Below are 19798 nucleotides of genomic sequence, written 5' to 3'. Positions count from 1 at the left end.
TTTATCAGACTTAATGTATCATGTTAATGATAAAACTAAAAAAAAAAAACCAAAACACCCTAAAAGCTTCTAAAAGAATTTTAGATTTTCCACTATGAAATTAGTAGTTTAAGGAAAAAAATACCTTCAGCTGACAGTTTTGTGGGTTTTGTTTTGTTTTGTTTTGTTTTGTTTCCTCATGAAAATGCCTCCTTTAAACAGAAAAATTTGGACATCCTCAGAAAAGTTATGTCTTCCTCCTTCTTCCTCCTCACCCAGTCTGAGAAAATTTAACAGCCATTCCTATGTGGAAACTGAAAAGCTCTTGTGTGTACTTTCGTCACATATTTTAACATACTTTTTTCTGGAAAGGAATGAAAGTAAATTCTGACCAGCCCTGCAGATCTTACTCGGATGTTTATGAATCTTATGGCTAGAACACAAAATATGGCAAATCAGGAAATGTGATTCTTCAGCACACGTAATACTATAAGAAAACATGACTAGATAGTGTTGCCAGGTCAGAGAAGCGGAACAGTGCAGAACACAGTCTGCAAAGGGAACAATTCAGATTGATGCCTATGGGAGCTCTGGTACCTCGGCTACCATTGAATCACTGTTAACTGTATTTATGTCTGGATCTCAGGGGCAAATCAGCTGGTTCCAAATTAATACAAAATCCCCTAATATGTCAGACGTTAAAACTTAAAATGAATGCACTTGAAGTATCACAGGAAAACTGTCCATCCATTATGTTCATCTTGACAAGTCAGAAAGCCTTATACTCCATGGAAAAGTATTGTGTACACTGTCTCAGCAGTTGGATTTTTGTGAGGCTATTCAGAATTATTTCTCAGTCTTTTGAGGATGATCTGCTGGTAACTTCTTGAGAATTATCTCCTAACTATTTCCATTTAAGTAATATAGTTTCTGTATCTGACTGGAAATGAACAAAGAATTTTTCAAATTATACACTTTCAGCTTTAAGAAGTACATTGGCTAATATTTTTTTCTCAGAGTAAATATTATACAGCTTCTGGTTCTTTGATAACACTGTGGTTAGTAATGATTATTTATGAAATTAGATATCAAAACCAAGCCAACAAATATTTCTTTCTGGTGCTCTTACCTCAAGCATTTTTGCCTGTGCTAAGTAAAATTTAATTTCTTTGTCTAAAACTTGATGTCAGATTTGAGTGAGGGAATCAAGATAAACTAAGGTCACATTTTCATATCTTCTGCACTTTTTATCATGCTTATTGGTTGGTTTGTTTTTTTTTAAGAAGTAGGAATGTTTGGGGAGAGTTGCTGTTTAGTAAGACTGGTTGCGTCCTAATTTTGGTTCATGGTATGACACCAGGTTTGCACAGGGTGAGGTATAGCAGCTGCAAAATAAAATGGGAAGAGGAGAAGGACGATCTCCTAAAATCTGTGGCAACTGAAGTAGTCTAATTCGAATTCAGTGATATGTTATAATTTACCTCCTGGAAAAACAGCTTTTTTACCAACGCTGCTTCTCACTGGCTTTCTGACAATACAGAAGAGGTGACGTTTCATTCACCAAGTCAAAACGAACTAGATATAGGTGTAAGAAAAGGGCACTGTTAACAAGATATGCTCATTTACCAAGAATGCTGGATCTTGACTTTTTACCAAGGATGCAGGATGTAATCTAAGTTAGATGTGCTATGTTAAGGGAACAGAAACAAGCAGGAGGAAGCAAATAAAAATAGAAGTTTCTTTGAAATGTTTTGTTGAAGAACTGCTGAGTTGAACTGACCAGAATAGGAGGGACTTTTGACAAGGTACAAATAGTATGCAGCAGTAAGGAAAGAAATAAAATTAGCTGTGCAGTCTGCACCTTATAAAAGAAGTCAACTAAGAAGGCTAATTCACATAACTATGAGAAAACATTTCTCAACTGAGAAAACATGCTTATTCACAGTACAGTGTTCTCATGTGATAAACAGTTTCTGAGTCTCTGTCTAATCACCTGTTAATGACAGGTAGGCTTTTTGACATTAACATTGAAAATAAATAATTTGGACTGTGACATATAAAGGAAAACTGTTACCAGGTTAGCTCTTCCTGATCTCACAGACCATGATATTTACTGCAGAGAGGTACCTCAGTGATATGGTAGCTTTCTGCAGCCCCTGTCAACTTGAATGTTGTCATAGTTCCCTCCAGGGAGTGTTAAAAGCTTAACATCATCTTGCTCCATAGGGGAGACCTGTTGCTTGCTGACAGCAGAATTGTGGCACAATTAACATGAATGGGCAACCCAGTTCTGAGGGAACACGTGAGGAGTTAAACTCACTGCCTGAGCAAAACCTTACTGGAGGTTTGGGAGAGTTGAGTGAACTTTATTTTACCTAAATGAATAATGGATTGTCATAGAGACACTGGGGACTGAAAGAGAAACTTCAGAATTCTAGTTAAACCAATTGGAGTATTTTCCTTTTTCATTATGTTTATTGTGATTAAAAATAGGATTTTTATTAATCCAAAAGATATAGCTCAATTAGATGTTTGCTTGAGAGCAAGAATATCATAATAAAATTTGAATTAAAATGTCTATACAATTTAAAACTTGTTTACTGATAATTCATCTGTAATATGATATCTATTAATTCTTTTAAAACTAGATTTCTGTTTAAATACACTTATTAATCCTATTTTGTGGATATATATGTATGTGCTAGAAGAAAGTCCTATGAATTCAATGGAGTTAATTATCTTTTTTAAAGGATAATCTATTCCATTTTACAGAAACTAAAGAAAAAATAAAGATGGGAAACTATATGAGTATTGTTTATTTTTAAAGAGTATAAAGAACGCTGTAAAAAAAATTAAAAAGGGGTCAGTTCTCACTCAATCAGGGAGATGAATGAGATTCTATGCTCATCTTTGACACTTGCTTAATTGGACTAATCTCAGAAGATTCCACTCTCTTAGGTTCATTTAGTGGGACTGTAGGTAAACTGTTCTTCCCTTAATCACTTTCCAGTATGAGGAGAATTTAAATGTAGACAGATCTTTTGGCAAGGGCACAAGGTTTTCTTGAAAAATCTTGTAAAACTGAAAGGGGAGACAAACAAAACTTAAAAATAAATGACAGTGAGGAAATATTTTAAAAGGACATTTTTTAATTACTATTTCATTTATTTGTTGTATATTCTTCTACTGTATTCATGGGCTGCATTACCCAAGGCAGAGGTTTAGATGAAATTAATTGATAGGATTTCAGGTCTTATAAAAAGAAAGAAATAAAAAATAGACTTCATAACCAAACCAAAACTAGTTTTGTTTTCTTTGAAGATATTAATCTCTAGAAGGTAAAAAACAAATTAGTAAATTGCATGCATATTTGGTTGCAGACAATAAGAAGCCATGGTTTTATCTATAAATAAATGTGATTATTTTAAAAATAAAACAGTATTAAAAGCTTCATATTTTTGTAAAATGTTAAATTAAGTTAGTCAAACATCTGATGAGTTTTATGACAAGATGTTATATAAAAGCAACATAAGTATAGAATTATCTAGTAAGTGCTGTCCTCAGTTTTGCAGAGGAGTATATTGCTCCTGTGAACTAAAATTGGGGAGAAGAGGAGGTATTCACCTCCATATTTGATCTCTGAATTTCATGCAGGTTATGATGCTTTTACACTTTTATAGATCATTGACATGAAATATGCCAAGAGTGAAGTTGTATTCTTTGATTAGTTTTGTTTTATATCTGGTATTTCCAACTTTCAAGTAACAGTTTATAACCTTTGCAAAAATATCACAGAGAAAACAAGGTAGGTTATTTAAATATTGATCTAATATCAGAGTGAGTTGAATTTACTCAGGGAGGGACAGGGAGGGAGAGGGACAGCATTCAAGGTTTCAAGGGGGATGATTCTTCCAAATCACCTATACTCAAATCATGTCTCTTGTGTTTGGAATAGGCATTTGGAATTTGCATGATGCTAAGCAGAATTATTCCAGGCTAGGTAAGTAGCCAGCACAACACTGCTAAAAGGTGGAGAAGGCGTTGCGAAAACAGCAGCACTGGGGCATGAACAATATCAATGAAACAGTTCATAATATCTTCATTCCTGGGGACTCAATATTGAATCTGGGGGCTTTGTGTTGGACTTCTTTTATTGTTGGGACCTTTGTAATTTCTAGACGGACTTTTTATGGGCCTTCAGATATGTAGCTTTTCCCAAAGCAAGTCTTACCTGTTACCACTTAAAGGAGGTACAGCTCAGAGAGGAGCCAAGCGGAACCAAGAAGAGAAAGGAGAAGTGGGACTTGGAGGCCTGCTTAGGCTGAAATGCAGTATTTTTTGTGCATTCCTGATCAATATCTTGACACTATCCAGAATAAATATACTATGCTGAATGCAAGCGCTTTGTTGATAAATGTGTTTCTTTTTTTTTCCCTCCACTTCTTTAATAATTCCACTCCAACTAAAATTCAGTTGCCACTAAAATACGTTATAAATTACAGCTCTGGAGTAGGTTAGAAGCTATTCATGAAGCAGTGTAAATATAAAAAGGCATGGATTAATCTACAGTACCGATGAGACATTTTTTTCATGGAATTATTTGGAAGCACTTTCAAAATCTCTTTATATCTTATTTGTTTCAATATTTAATGATCAACTGGAGTGTATTTGTATTTTTCCCATGATTCTGTGTTTTGTGTTGTGATTTTTTTTTTTCCCCTGAGAGGGAAAAGAAGTTTAATGAATTGCAACAAAGTGTAATTACTTAAGTGTGTATTAGTATATGTGAAAAGTCTGTGGAAATTGTGCATAACCTTCTTAATTAAAAGAATCTAAATATCACACTGTAATCAACACTTTCCAAAGATCATTCCTTTCTCTTCATTTTCCTTTCCCCTTTTCTTTTCTCAGTGAATATTTTTATGATAGAATATATTTTGTTTGGAAAATAATATGCAGACACCTCATTATCTTTTTGTGTTTATATTCCCATCGCAAGATACAATCAATAAGAGCAAATTCAGAGTAGGAAAATCTTCAAGATGATTCTCTGAAGGAAGGGAGCTCCCTTATTCTCTTACTGTTACACACTGTTTAGATATGGATTGAATGAAACTGAGGTTGTTGTCTTATCTCTGTCTTTAGACCAAGGTCTCATGCTGATGATCACATACTAAGAGCCTGAATTCAGCTGATTTCTGTAAGTAACTATTTCATATTTCCCCACCCGTCTCCTGCAGAGAGGAGAGCAGTTGTTATTAGATACAGGTCATATATAGTGCAAACCAGAATTCAGTCATGAATTATTATAAAATATGCTGAAGAATAACAAGACAAATATTTATTTCCATTTAGTTAGCTGTGTAACCCTCACACATTTTCACATACATGATCAGTCTGCTACAAATGTTAGAAGGTTGTTCGACCTCTATGGTAAGTAGCAAAATAAGTATTATTATGCTTATATACATGTAGAAAGAAATGAAGCATGAAGGTAGAAGAAATATTAGAAATATTAAATGCAAGTTCATAAAGACCAAATCTATAGCTCCGACTAATCAGCTCAGTGATCTGCTGCATTATAACCTCTCAGTCTAAAAACTAGTGTAGAGATCAGTATGAGAACGAGAACATGGCCAGGTCAGCCTAATTTGGAAAAGATTGTTATGCACAAATTTCAGTGACAGAAAAATAACCCAGTTGGATTTGTTCAACAGATATAAATGACATATGCCAAATTCAGAAATGTCAACATGTTGTGTTTTTTTTTTTTTCTTTTAATTAATCCCCATGACATCTCCACTCCAAAAAATGAATGAAAGGAAATAGAACAAAATAAAATAAAATTAAGGATTGCTGTTTGAATAATTTCATAATGTCAACATTTCAACCCATTCCCACCAGCAAAGCCTAAACTTGGAAGACAATTAAGAAAAGTGAAAAGCCTTTGGGAAGAGCTGCTGGTTAAGGAAAAGATCCAAATCTCATTCCTCTTGCGAAGAGGGAGAGGAAAGCAGAAAGACATTTATTTTTTTTTCTTTTTCTGATTGGATGTTAAGGATCACATAGGACAAGGTGCCTACCTTCACTCTATGCTCCATGGACCAGCCCTCATCTCTGCATTTTATTGATTTCTAGGTATAGCATAGGTGAAAAGAGTGACAATTATTTTGAGCTTTCTGGATTCTTGAATGAAAAAAATAGGCTTTTCAGTTACACCCTGAGAAAAAGTTTTTCAGCCAGCAAAAAAGTAATTAGAAGAACCTTGCTCTGTTTCACACTAATACCTCCCCCCATCTTTTTTGTTGTTGTTGTTGTTTTTGTCGTTGTTGTTGTTGGTTTTGTTTTTTTTTTAAGGAATTCTCCCTCTTTTATTCGCTGTTCCAATTCAGGGAGAAAAAATTCAGGGAAAAGATAATTTTTTTTTATTTTTTTTTTTTTTTTCAAAATTGTGTTTTGCATTGAGTTTTAGAGCTAGAATCTTGACACAGAAGAAGTTTATAGAGTTTACAGCTGCATTATGGCCACAATTTAACTTCAGCTTTCAGTATAATGACACTAATCCTAACTGGTTTCCTTCTGGTTTTACCTAGAGGGTGTATGATTGCTTGCACCGTATTAATACCTATCACACACTGAAAGGATTGCTGGTTTAGTTAAATAAAATAATTATTTTAAACTAAATAAATACATTAGTGTTTAAAGCATTTTACCCTCCAAAAAAAAGAGGGCCAAATTAATAACTTCAACTGAAATAATTCACTCTACCTTCTGTAAAATATCTACAATCAAGCTTATACTATGATTTATTTTTCTGTATTTCTCACTGTAATATCCACAGTGAGATTCTCCTATTTAATATCTGTGTACAACTGTAAGTATTAACAGCATGTTCTGTCTAAAATTTTTGACGTTACACTAAAATCTTTGGAAACCCTAAAGCAATCAGCACATCAGTTTATGTGAGCTAAACATCAGAATCCTGAATTGTTCATAAACCATTTATTTTTTTTTAATGCTACCATAGTTGTTATTAAAGAGTTAACATAGCACTGCCTAACACAGATTTATATCTGGTATAAAGTAAGTCTGTCCTATCTTTAAAAGTCAAAGACAGGTCAGAGAGATAGTACTGAGTAACTGCTGCTTGTAAAATGTTCCTATTTGATCTGTGATCAGGATGGGCAGATGTAAACTTATCTAGCTTCATTGACTGCTGTGTAGTTTACACCAATTAGACCAGCTGAAGGCCCTGAGATGAATGCTACATGAGTAACAGCATGGAAACACATTGACCTCTAAGAGTCAGAGGCACAATCAACCAACAAACAAGACTTTATGTGAAAAAATCTGAGGAGAAAAATCAGCCTAGTTACACCGAGATATTTTATAGTAAACTAAAAATATTCACAGAGTCACTTACTTTCAAAACCATCATGTGTTTATGCATTTTACCATTTGGTACCAAGAATATAAGATGTTCACGTGGAATTAATTTTTATGAATGTGTATTGTTAAAGCGCTTTACCCACCAAAGAGAGAGGAAGGGTTATATGTGTATATTTAATAATGGTGTATCAAAAGGTCACTGAAAACAGTAAAATGCTAAAATAAAGATTTTAAGCTGTTCTTTTTTTTTTTTTTTTTTTTTTTTTTTTTTTAAGCTGTGTATAGATGGAGAAGCTATCTTGTGAGTGACAATTTCACAGTATTTAGGAAACTTTCTGCCAGCTACTGGAGAATAGACAAGAAGCAATGGGAAAAAAAGAAAAAAAAAAAAATATATAAATTGAGAGAAAACCAGTCCTCCTCTTCACAATTATGCATAAATCTAGCCAAAATTAAATATGTTGTAGATGTAGTAAGTAGGATGGGGAGAGAGTGCAGGGTAGACTGACTATCCTAAATTAAGAACACCTAGTTCATTTTTCCCAGAATAGACCATTTGGAGAAGCTGTAACTAGATCAGCTTGGACACTAGCCAGGTGGAGGACCACTTTTTCTCGCAGTCAGGAGAAAGGGGAGAGCCACCCACCTATGAGAAGCACAGCAAGGTCTCAGAGAGATGAAGATGTGGGTAGCCCAGGAGCAAGGTCAGCCTTGCCTTGGGTGCTGGCCAGCTCACCCGCCAGATGGCCAGATGGAGAACAGCTCGTGCAGCAGTCAGGCCACTGCCTTCAGGAAGCCATCCCACCTCCTGTGCAACTGCAAGGCTGTGGAGTTTCACATGGGGAAGGAGGCCAATAAGAGAGGGAACTATCATTGCCACTGGATGACTACTCTTTAGAAAGGGTTAGGGATTCAGGAAGCTAATTGTAGCAATGATGCAACAGAGGCATTAGAATTCTGTTTGGTACAAAACACTGAAGCTCTACTTTCTCTTTTTGACCTTGGTCAAATACTTTGTCTCTTGAAGTGCAAAAGATATACAATATTATTTACTCAAATTGCCCAGAATTTTCAAGATCATCAGTAACATTTATTATAGACCGGTTCTCAAAATTGTTTGCTCCTTAGAGAACTTAAAAGTAGCATTTGTATTATTATTGCTATTAAACTAATTAAAATGTTTGATTTTTATTTCACCGGGGAAAAACTGAAACATTTTTCAGTGTTCATGTAAGATAAAAAGTTTGGCATAACTTTCATTAGTTTAGTACTGTAATTTATTGATGTTACTGTTGTTTTAATTCCTGTATGACACATTGAAATAATGCTTAAATTGAAGCACCAAAATAGTACATTTGACTGTGTCTTGGTTTTTCATATTTGAATATTTTATAATCTGTAGAGGTTAAATCTTCTTTTCTCTTCAAAAGAAATGCCACGCTTATATCCAAATGTAGATACAAAATATGAATGTTTACACCATAAAACTGTGAAAAGAGGTATGAGATAGTGGAAACTTGTGTTAGCATGTCTAGAAACTAAGATCCAGAAGTGATATATATGCAGCTTCTTTCACAGGTACAAATGTACCAAAGGTACCAAAAGACAGGGACATCTCCCTGGTTACACTTTTGAGCTTGTGTGATTGTATGTATCCTCATAACATTGGTCTACTTTGGAATAAAATTACATACTTCAGAGTAGCGATAAGTATAGCTCACTATTTTATCCCTCATCTTAATCTCAGTGATGAGTGTTGTATGTGTTATGAAGCTAAATGTGTCCTGGTATGCACCGCCCCTATATGGTGTGGAGGATGATTTAGTGACGGAGGTTATCTGACTGGAGTATGGAAGATCACTGGTATGAAGATGAATATCAGAGCTAAACTTAATAAACAGTATACCCATAGCTATATAGTTCTGCACTACATTATATGGACTTGCCAACTTGGTTTCTGTGCTGGTTTTGGCTGGGATACAGTTAATCTTCTTTCTTTTCAGTATGTGGCTATGTTTTCAGTTTGTGCTGGAAACAGGGACATTCTCATTATTGCTGAGTGGTGCTTACACAGAGTCAAGGCCTTTTCTGCCTCTGACACCACCCCACCAGCAAGGATGCTGGGGGTGCACAAGAAGTTGGGACGGGACACAGCCAGGCAACCTGAACCCAACTGACCAAAAGGAAATTTCATACCATATGACATCATGCAGCATATAAAGCTGGGGGAAGAAGACGGAAGAGGGGGACATTCAGAGTGATGGCATTTGTCTTCCCAAGTAATGGTTATGTGTGATGGAACCCTGATTTCCTGAAGATGGCTGAACACCTGTGTTATGATGGGAAATAGTGAATGAATCCTTTTTTTGCTTTGCTTGTGTGCATGGCTTTTACTTTACCTATTAAACTGCTTCTATCTCAACCCATGAGTTTTCTCATTGTTACTTTTCTGATTATCTCCCCCATCTCACTAAGGGGGAGTGAGCAAGAGTCTGTGTGGTGCTTAGTTGACAGCTGGATTTAAACCACAACAGTTTCTTCCAGCACTGGTATCTCCATTGTATCATCCTCACAGAATCAAAATTTCCCTGTGAAGTAAATTCTTAAATCCAAATATTGCTTCATATCTTTGCTACCATCAGTTGACTGTATTTGTTATGAAGAAAGTAGCAATTTCAAGATTTACAGCTCATTAGTTCAAACTATGTTACAGAAAACAAAATCAAATGACATATGCCATTGTAAAATCTGTCTCATCTTACAAATATGCTCCAGGCCTGAATTGGAGAAAATATTTTCTGCATAGTCCCTCACATGGCTCTGTATTAATTGAAAAATATCTACTATGCTGGAGTCTACCAAGACAATCAGTTAATCTGTTCTATTGCCAGTGCCCTGTTGGCTGACTTTAGAAAAATTAATCAGTCAGTCTGATTAATATGTAAATAATAAATCAACTTCAAGCATCTTCTTAGGACCATCTCTTTCAAGAAAGCATGAACAGCCTTCTACCTCAGTAGAGTGATGTCATTACTTGTAACAGGTTTTGTGTTGATAAAACAACACATTCTCTAGGACTTACTAGGCTTTATTGGGACTCCTCTCTGAAGATCTTTTTGAGTTTGTTTAATCATAAAAGCAATTACCTAATGATCAGATTAATAATTATGTGATTTTATTTTATCTTTGTTTAGCCTTATAAAAATGTGTAACTATGTATACACATGCATATGTGTTTGTGTGTCTAGCTACATACATTTCAGTAGCTTCTTGATATTCATATTCAGCAGCTTTTTGGTGTAAAATGAACTATCTATCACCCTGGAGTGAAATGCTGCATAGAGAAGGGGAGGCACAGAGCAGACCCCTTAAAATTTTTGGCATAGGATGGTACCAGAGATGAGATACTGCTGTTTATGAAAAGAATGCAACCTGATAACCTGAGTAAACCTGTAAAGCATAGCATATACAGTGCACTTAGATGTGATGTGGTCCTTCAGACCAGTGAAGAATGTAAAAAAGAGAATGTAATACAGACATAAAAAAAGTCACCTCAGGAAGTGAGTGGGAAGATGCTATCCATATCAACATTTATATCCTTACAGTAAAGGGCTAGGGATGAGAAGTTTCAGTGTAGTTTCCCTCAACCCAAACTGAAGCTACTGACCTCAGCACCCATCAAGACACTAGAAGTGGTGAACACTTCACCAAAGAAAAAGGGATCATACCAGGCTATTTGAGCATATTAATTTTAATTGTATATATGTTGAACTACAACTTATTAAGAAGGTAATTGGGCTAAAAAATATTATTATTTCATTAGACTCTAACTAGAGCAACAATTCCTTGATTTTGAAGACAATGTCTGTTTGTTGGGCTTTGTTCATAACAAGATTTGGGAGTAATTAATTCAGAGGAATCCAAGAAGCCTACTCTACAACTTGGATACACCAAACTGGTAGCACAAGTATTCATGTACCACAGTGTTTCAGAATTTGAGATTCTATGTTCATCAGATGAGTTAATGTTTGCCCTATGTCATGAAATTTTTGAGATTTTCAAGCAAAAAAGTAAATGTTTGTATGCAGTTATTTATATTACTTTGTTCAGCATTCTGAATGAAGCAGAAAATTGTTTAGTATACACACAAACATACACAATACAGATAATAAATGAAAAACAGAATGTGGCTTTCTCATTTCAGTTAAGATATTCAAGACATATTTTAAGAAGATATTAATATATTCAGTTTAGCAATCTCTTCCTAGGTCAAAACATATACTCTGAATGTTCAATTATTAGAAGAAAAAAAGTAAGCTTCATTGATTTAGTAAACTTTGATTATTATAATCAGTAAACCAAGTTCTACAAAAAAATGGGATGCAAGCAATGTATCACATAATCAATTGAAGCAAAAATTGTTATTTTCTCCTGGTTCATAAAACTTTCTGGATCCTGCGTGGTTTGAACATTAATATTAAAATAATTCTTCTTTAACACAGTAAATAAATTCAGCTTGTATTCAGCTTGTAGTCTAGTAATGATATTTCCCATGAAAGTTAGACAATTTTGTCCCTAAATGCCCAAAGAATCTCTGATACAAACATCACAGATAAATTTTTCTCAATTATTTTTTTCTAACTAGTCAGCTACGGTGGGTATGTAATGTATTATATGACAGTAAGACTATATCAAAAAGGCCATCTTCAACAAAAGTAGAAACAAAGTATTCAGAGCAATACCCTAAGATTTATCAAACAAGATAGTAAGGCTTTCTCATCTTCTGCTTTTAATGTCACATAACACAAAAATCGCATATTTTAACTTAGTAGATTTTTAAACCTAAAATTTTACAAACATCTTAAAGTAAGCAACATAGGAAGGGAACGTAGAACTATTCCAAATATAATTTGTAAGTAATAAAATTAACATTCCCTATTAAAAGGAATAATATTAATTCTCCAGAAGTCAATTATAAGACATTTCATTTTTAGTTGTATTTAACATTCTGCACTTTTTGCTTCTAAGGCCAATACATTGTCACAACCAACGCACTCTTGCATATTATATCTTTACCACTTGATTTTATTTCATACATCCTTCAAACTACTAGAAATGTAATTCTGGAAAAATTAAGGGCACAGTTCAAGAAATAAATATATTCTGAAGTGCTACACCACTAGGTTAATAATATTATTAGGTTTTCATATTATGTGTAGTCATGTCTAGGAGACTTCAATATCATTTTCATAGTGTTAGGTACTGTACATATAGAGAAAAGAGTATGTTCCTTCATTCAAATGTGTATCACAATCGTCTGGATTGGAAAAGAGCTTGAAGACCATCCAGTCCAATCATTTAACTAACATTGACAGTTCCCAACTACACCATATACATAAGCGCTAAATCGACCCAACTCTTGAACACCTCCAGGGATGGGGACTCCACCACCTCCCTGGGCAGCCCATTCCAACACCTAACAACCCATTCTGGAAAGAAATGCTTCCTAATATCCAGTCTAAACCTTCCCTGGCACAGTTTGAGGTCATTACCTCTTATCCTATCGCTTGTTATTTAGTTAAAGAGGCTCATCCCCAGCTCTCTGCACCCTCCTGTCAGGTAGCTGTAGAGGGCGATGAGGTCTCCCCTCAGCCTCCTCTTCTCCAGACTAAACACCCCCAGTTCCCTCAGCCGCTCCCCGTACGACCTGTGCTCCAGACCCTGCACCAGCTCCGTTGCCCTTCTCTGGACACGCTCGAGTCATTCAATGTCCTTTTTGTAGTGAGGGGCCCAAAACTGTACCCAGAAATCGAGGTGCGGCCTCACCAGTGCCCAGTACAGGGGTCAGATCCCTTCCCTGTCCCTGCTGGCCACGCTATTGCTGACACAAGCCAGGATGCCATTGGCCTTCTTGGCCCCCTGGGCACACTGCTGGCTCCTGTTCAGCCAGCTGTGAATCAACCCCCCCAGGTCCCTCTCTGACTGGCAGCTCTCCAGCCACTCCTCCCCAAGCCTGTAGCGCTGCTGGGGGTTGTTGTGGCCCAAGGGCAGCCCCCGGCATTTGGCCTTATGGAAACTCCTGCAGTTGGGCTCAGCCCATGGCTCCAGCCTGTCCAGGTCTCTCTGCAGAGCCTCCCTGCCCTCGAGCAGATCAACACTCCCACCCAACTGGGTGTCATCTGCAAACTGACTGAGGGTGCACTCGATCCCCTCATCTAGATCATCAATAAAGATGTTAAACAGGAGTGGCCCTGACACGAAGCCTTGGTGGACACCACTTGTGACCGGCTGCTAACTCGATTTAGCTCCATTCACCACAACTCTTTGGGCCCGGCCATCTAGACAGTTTTTTACCCAGAGAAGAGTGTGCCCATCCAAGCCGCAAGCAGCCAGATTTGCCAATAAAATGCTGTAGGAAATGGTGTCAAAGGCCTTGCTAAAGTCAAGGTAAACAACATCCACAGCCTTTCCCTCATCCGATAAGCAGGTTGCCCTGTCGTAGAAGGACATCAGGTTTGTCAGGCAGGAACTAGACCTGATCCCCTGGTTGTCCATTATATGACTTTTAATGGCACCCAAGATGACCTGCTCCATGACCTTCCCTGGCACCAAGGTCAGACTGACAGGTCTATAGTTTCCTGGATCTTCCTTTCTGCCTTGTAAATGGTTCTCACATATAATCTAAGTATTTCCATTTAAAATAAGAGGTTCTGCTGCTTTTTTTAATGGTTAAGTCTGATATCCACAAATTGAAAAAAAAAAATAATATTCATCTGTATATGATCTGTTCATTTTAAGCATAATCAGGAAAATATCAGAAAATGCATATTTCTATCAACAGTAAAAATAAAGCTTTCAAAGCTTTTTGTGTTTAGACCAGAGCGCTTTCAGTTCAATGAACTTGTCATCTTTGAATTGTCCAGTATCTGTGAGTCTGAAAAGCTGGAGATTTTCCAAGAGCCTTCGTTTTTATAATATTTTGAATATTCTGCTCAGTGACTCCATCAGATGTGAAACACAGAATTTCTGAGATGTCATCTTTGTCTTGCCATTCAGGAAGTACAGCTATGAGTATAAATGAAAACTGGATATTTAGATTTTCATGGATACTTTAAAAGTTAAAAAGTGGATCTCTATCTACTTTGTATTCAGTTCTTCATTAATTCAAATTATTTTCATTGTTACTTAGAAAAAAAGAAAATTTATCTAGGCCTTTTATACAAATAAAATGCATTTTGAATATATTTGACTGCATTTCTACTATATTGGTTACTTATGCAGGTTTATAAGCTACGTTATTCTTAACTTAATATGATTTCCAGCCTTCTTCAACTAAACTGTAATAAAATTAACAGGGATGACCACTTATAATATTCTTTAAAGAAATTTGTGCATGACCATGGCTTCCTCTGAGAGTTCATGTCCATGACTTTCAAGGTTACTTATGTTCAGCAGCAGGTTGGAATAGATCCAGTATCATTACAGAAGTCATTGCAGAAATATTGGAATAGCAGCATGGGATGACGCCAAATTCTAGCTCGAATAGGAGATAGTCTTCAACATTTGGTAATGTTAGCCTGGTCCAGGAAGTTATAAAATGCTGTAGTAAGTGATTGTGGGATAACATGATTCCCACTTTTTCTGAACTGTCCATCTCAAAAGCCTGATCAGATCTTTAAGTTTCAACAAGTTTATTTTGAAGACAAAGAAAGGCAAAAAAATGTTTCCTATGGAGTAGCATAGATCTGGAAGAGAATTCATATTTATCGGATGGTGGTAATACTGCACATAACCCTGAATAACTGAAATCTTTCCACAAAATAAGTAAGTTGACCATATGTGTCATGATACCCACTATGGGGAAGGGGGGGAGGGGGGAGAGGGTCTCTGCTTGGGCACAAGAACTGGTTAAGCTGCACTTTCTGAAGAAAAGGAGAACAAGTTAAGATCTGAGCAAATAACTCCAGCAAAGTTTTGGTATGTACAAAAATGATAACTCAAAATTTACTATCTGACCCATAACATTCAAGATTTGGGTTGAGAATTGTTCTATTTCTAGTTTTTGGATCAGGTGAATGAGTAGTACAGGGATTGGAGGGATTTCCAAGCCTGATGTAAAGAAAGTATCAAAAAGGTGCCTGCCTTATACTAAACATTTATTCATAATGAAAGGCTAATCCACATAGTTTTCTAAAGTATAGATAAAAAGACATACAAAAGTATATAAAAAAAAGTATTACTCAGCTCTTTTTAAAAAAGTAGATACTAGAATAGAGCAACACCATTAGATATGCAGTACAGGTATCTCCAAATGCTAGTAGGTACAAGTTTCTGCTCAGGAAAACATGATAATATGTTGTAATTGTTTTTGTTTCTTTTTTACCAGGCTTGAAGGTTGTTGATGGAAGCAGATTATAAGAGTATTCAATACACCAAATTTATGCAAGGTGAGAGAAATAGTAACCTGTACAAGCTAAGAGTCAACTATACAATAAAAGAAAAAAATCAGCTACATAGTAAAATACATTGATATGAACTATAACTGGATATTAAATTGGAAGGTTGAAAGTGGGTAATTATTTTTAAATACAACACCAAATTAAGGAACAGTTGGTATTTGCAAAGAACTGATGTTAAAGATCATTATTATAACCACTGGCAATACTGTATCTTCTAATAAGCAATATATTAGCACAAAATACTGTGGGAGCAAAAGGAAACCCATGTTAAAATACAGTTTTAAGGGCAAAAAACTATCTTGATTAATGTTGAGATCTTAAAAATATAGTATGTACCTTAAATAATCTTTAAAAGTCACACTTTTTTCATAAAACGAGAAATTAAAAATAAAGTTCACCAAATTCTCTGAATAAAGAAAAAGCATAAAGAACCATGAGAGTGGCATCTTATTATGTACTGCTAAGTGGGAAACAGCTTCTCACATCTTCAATGGAGCAGATGACAAACATCATTATTGTGAACATCAATATCAGCATCTAAGTTACATGCACATTTGAACAGTGCAAAGGTACTACTCCCAATGGGAGATGTCACTGCCTGCTGCTAGCCAACCAAGGAAAGGAACGACATTTTCTGTACCCTGTTGTAAATATACTGTTTTGGAATCAATGGGCCATTCAACAGAGACATTAAAGGGAAGATATGAAAACGTAAACCAGAAGAGTATCTAGCTTATAGCACATGTAGCTAATATATGAAACAGGAAGAAATTACTTGCCAGAAAACAAATACACAAACAAAACATCTAAAAGAGTTTTTTTGGGAGAAAAAACAAACAAACAAACAAACAAACAAACAAACCAAACACAACCAACCTAAAAAATTCAATGTAGAATGTGTCCTAGCCTCATTAACTCTGGGGTGGATCCAAGGGCAGGGGCGTGGCTGTCATTTTGCTTTGGTCCTTTCTTTAACATTTTTTCCTAGAGTTAAGGACTGTCAGAAGCCCAAAGACTATGGATGACCTTTGAGAAATAAGTTCTGATAGTGATCTGCCTTGATAGGAAGACAGACAGATAAAAGACCTGGAATTACAACTTTTGAAACTCTAGGCTACTGTTTGGAAAAACCCCGAACCATATCATATTCATAAAATTAGAATAAAGACACTGGAATTTTCCCAGTTTACATTAGACAACATCACATACTTGCACATTTGTGCCAGGTTTTGGATCATTTTTTCTAGGCATTAAAAATATCTTCTACAGCTTGAACTTCACAGTCCCAAGTTTGTGTTTTAATATTGCTGCTTATTATACTTATATTTTATTTGTTCGTTTCCTGCCTTCTAATAAAGAAATTGAATCTACAAGGATAAAAAAGACAGGAGGGAAAAGACTTACATGCTGTAATTCATATGAAAGTGCTGTAGTGGCTCATTTAGATATAGTTTTGACATATGGGCTAAATTAAGACTTTAAATAGTGCAATATATCTTTTAATGCAAAAGAAATACTATAAATGGGACTCAATTAATGAGTGGAAAATGTAAAAGACATTCTGGAAAACCTATAAATGCTTACTAAAATAAACCAGAAAAATTAGTAGATAATGACTCTTGCAGCTCACTGTCATGTCCTCTTAACCACAACATCCATCAGAAAAAAAACACGCTTACACCCACTTATTGAAGCTGCATGGATGAACACTCTGATAAGGATAATTGAAAGTCTCTTAAATGGCCAACACAGAGTAAAGTAGAACATTGGATAAAAAAAATTAAACCTCCCAGCCCCATGTGTTCCCATGTGGCTCCCTGCTTCGCTAGGAACAAAGAAGCATCTATCAGCAAGCTCCTGATCCTCAAGGTGAGGACATGGCTTCTGATCCCTCCTCCTGTGCCTCAGTGAGGGTCCGCCTGCCTCCCAGATTGCTCCTCCTGCATGAGGAGATGGCCTGCAGATGGATGGTGAGGAAATGCCACATCAGGCAGCCCCCCAGCAAGGGGAAAAGCACAACGAGAGGCAGGGAAGGGGCAGGTCTTTGTCGAGGTTCAGTGGCACTGGTGTGACAGTTTTGCTTCCCCAGGGCCAGACAGGAGGGGCAGAAGGCAGCAGGACACATTTTTGTGTGTTTAGCCATGAAATGATTAAGACAACGGAAAGTTTTATTTTCTTTCCAATAACTGTTGATGCTACCACTATTACCATTCTCTGAGATAAATAACTCACTTCAGGCTTCAGCATTTAATTTTGTGCTTACAGAGGAAAAACTGATGAGGTGTTGTGATTATTTATATTACTGCTGTGAATGATGACTTTAGCACTAAAATCCCAAACCAATGTATAGTTCAGCCTTACATGCTACAAAAGCGACATGTGATAGTTACCATATCATCTTTTATTGGTGACCTACCATTTAGCTCCTCAAAGAACAACAGATTTCTTTCTTCTTTTTTTTTTTTTTTTATATATATAATGCAAAATATTATTTCGTTCTTTGATCTACTTGTATTAAGATTTTTTTCTTGTTGCAATGTTTTGAATTACTTCTAAGATAATATAGTCAAGCATGCATCTAATGCTCTACCACTCTTAGCAGTGTTTTAGACCTCAATGAACAGTTTCATATTGTTATTTATTTTATCTGGCTCCTCCCATAACTACAGTTCTAGGGTGGTTTTTTTTTTCTCCTATTTTCCTTCTTGATGGTTATCATACACATGGTACTCTCTGTTTATCCTTTCATATGCAATTTACAGTTTCCAAGGTTGTTAGAGTGCTCTCTTATTGTCCACAGAGTAGCTTTCCTGTGTCTTCAAACATTTCTAACTTCTTTTCCCCATTAATTCTTTTCCAAGTACTGTTTTACATACACACTGGTCGTGCACTGATATTTCAAAGAGGGACAGGAGAAGACAGAAATTACATCAATAAAAGTCAAACAGGCACAATATGCCCTACCTTCAGACTGCAAATAGAGATAGTCTCTTTGGAGAGGAAATGTAAGCTCTGGCCTTCAGTAAGCTTCCAATGACAAGAAACATCAATATCTTTCTTCAAAGCATTTCAGATTTGACAAACCCATCTTTTCACTGAATTTCTCTTAATCAGAAATGTTCACATAATTTCTAATAATTTTGTAAGCCCTGTCACTCAGCTACAGTAGACATAGCTGTTGTTTTAAAGTGATGGTGTCTTTGACAGGGAACGCAAGGGAAGCTACGGGGAGGGCAGGAGTGATGTACTTGAACAGTGATACTGGAGCAGGTTTACAAATTTAGAGAGAAACATGGCAAATTACAAGTCTGTGCTGACATTCTTGGATATATCATCATCTGGAGACAGCACTATCAGAAATTAAACCTCTCAGGATAAGCCTAAAGAAACATGGATATATGGAGGTCTTTATGTGTACATACTGTTTCTAAGTGCTGTAAATATCTATACTTTCTGTTCCCCAGGCATCCACCTGCACTTTCTGGGCTAGACACCAGGTCCCACCCTGGCTGAAATCAACCTTCCCCTTGGTGGGGAAGGATAGACAAAAGTGACTGAGTTTCAGTACTGAGGTCACTGTCACTTCCAGGGTGCTGTGATCCAAGATCTCGGATCTACCACTACTCCAGGCAGCAGCGAGCAGGGGTTTCAGCCTTCTCTCCCCGACAGCTCCCAGGCCGGTTTCTCGCTGAGCAAACAAGCAAGTCGCAGCCCCTGGATGCAGGCAATAGCGGCAGTGCATGAGCTGAAGTTCCTCTTTCCCTCTCTGCAGCATTTAGAAGCCTTCAATGAAACATCAGCACCACAGCCTTACCAACCTGCAGACCTCTGAGGAGCAGGAAGAGGAAAATGGAAGAAAAAGTAGCTCAGACGATCGAATTTTTGTTGCCGTATAACACAGTCAGATGAGGTTAATAGAGACAACCCTTAGAAGTATACAGGTTTAGAGAGCTACTCAGTATCAGCTAAGC

The 19798-nt window shown here is 36.3% G+C and overlaps 1 protein-coding gene across 1 annotated transcript in view; it reads right to left on the bottom strand.

The window, feature by feature from the left end:
* CDH19 (cadherin 19) overlaps positions 1-19798 on the bottom strand; it is a 91932-nt gene that overhangs the window by 65613 nt on the left and 6521 nt on the right. The gene's annotated exons all lie outside the window — the stretch shown is intronic.

This window comes from Athene cunicularia (genome assembly GCF_003259725.1).
Source record: "Athene cunicularia isolate RWA chromosome 2 unlocalized genomic scaffold, athCun1 chr2_part1, whole genome shotgun sequence".
Classification (NCBI taxonomy): Eukaryota; Metazoa; Chordata; class Aves; order Strigiformes; family Strigidae; genus Athene; species Athene cunicularia.
Note: the sequence above shows the minus strand (reverse complement) of the source record. Positions and strands in the feature narration are given on the sequence as shown.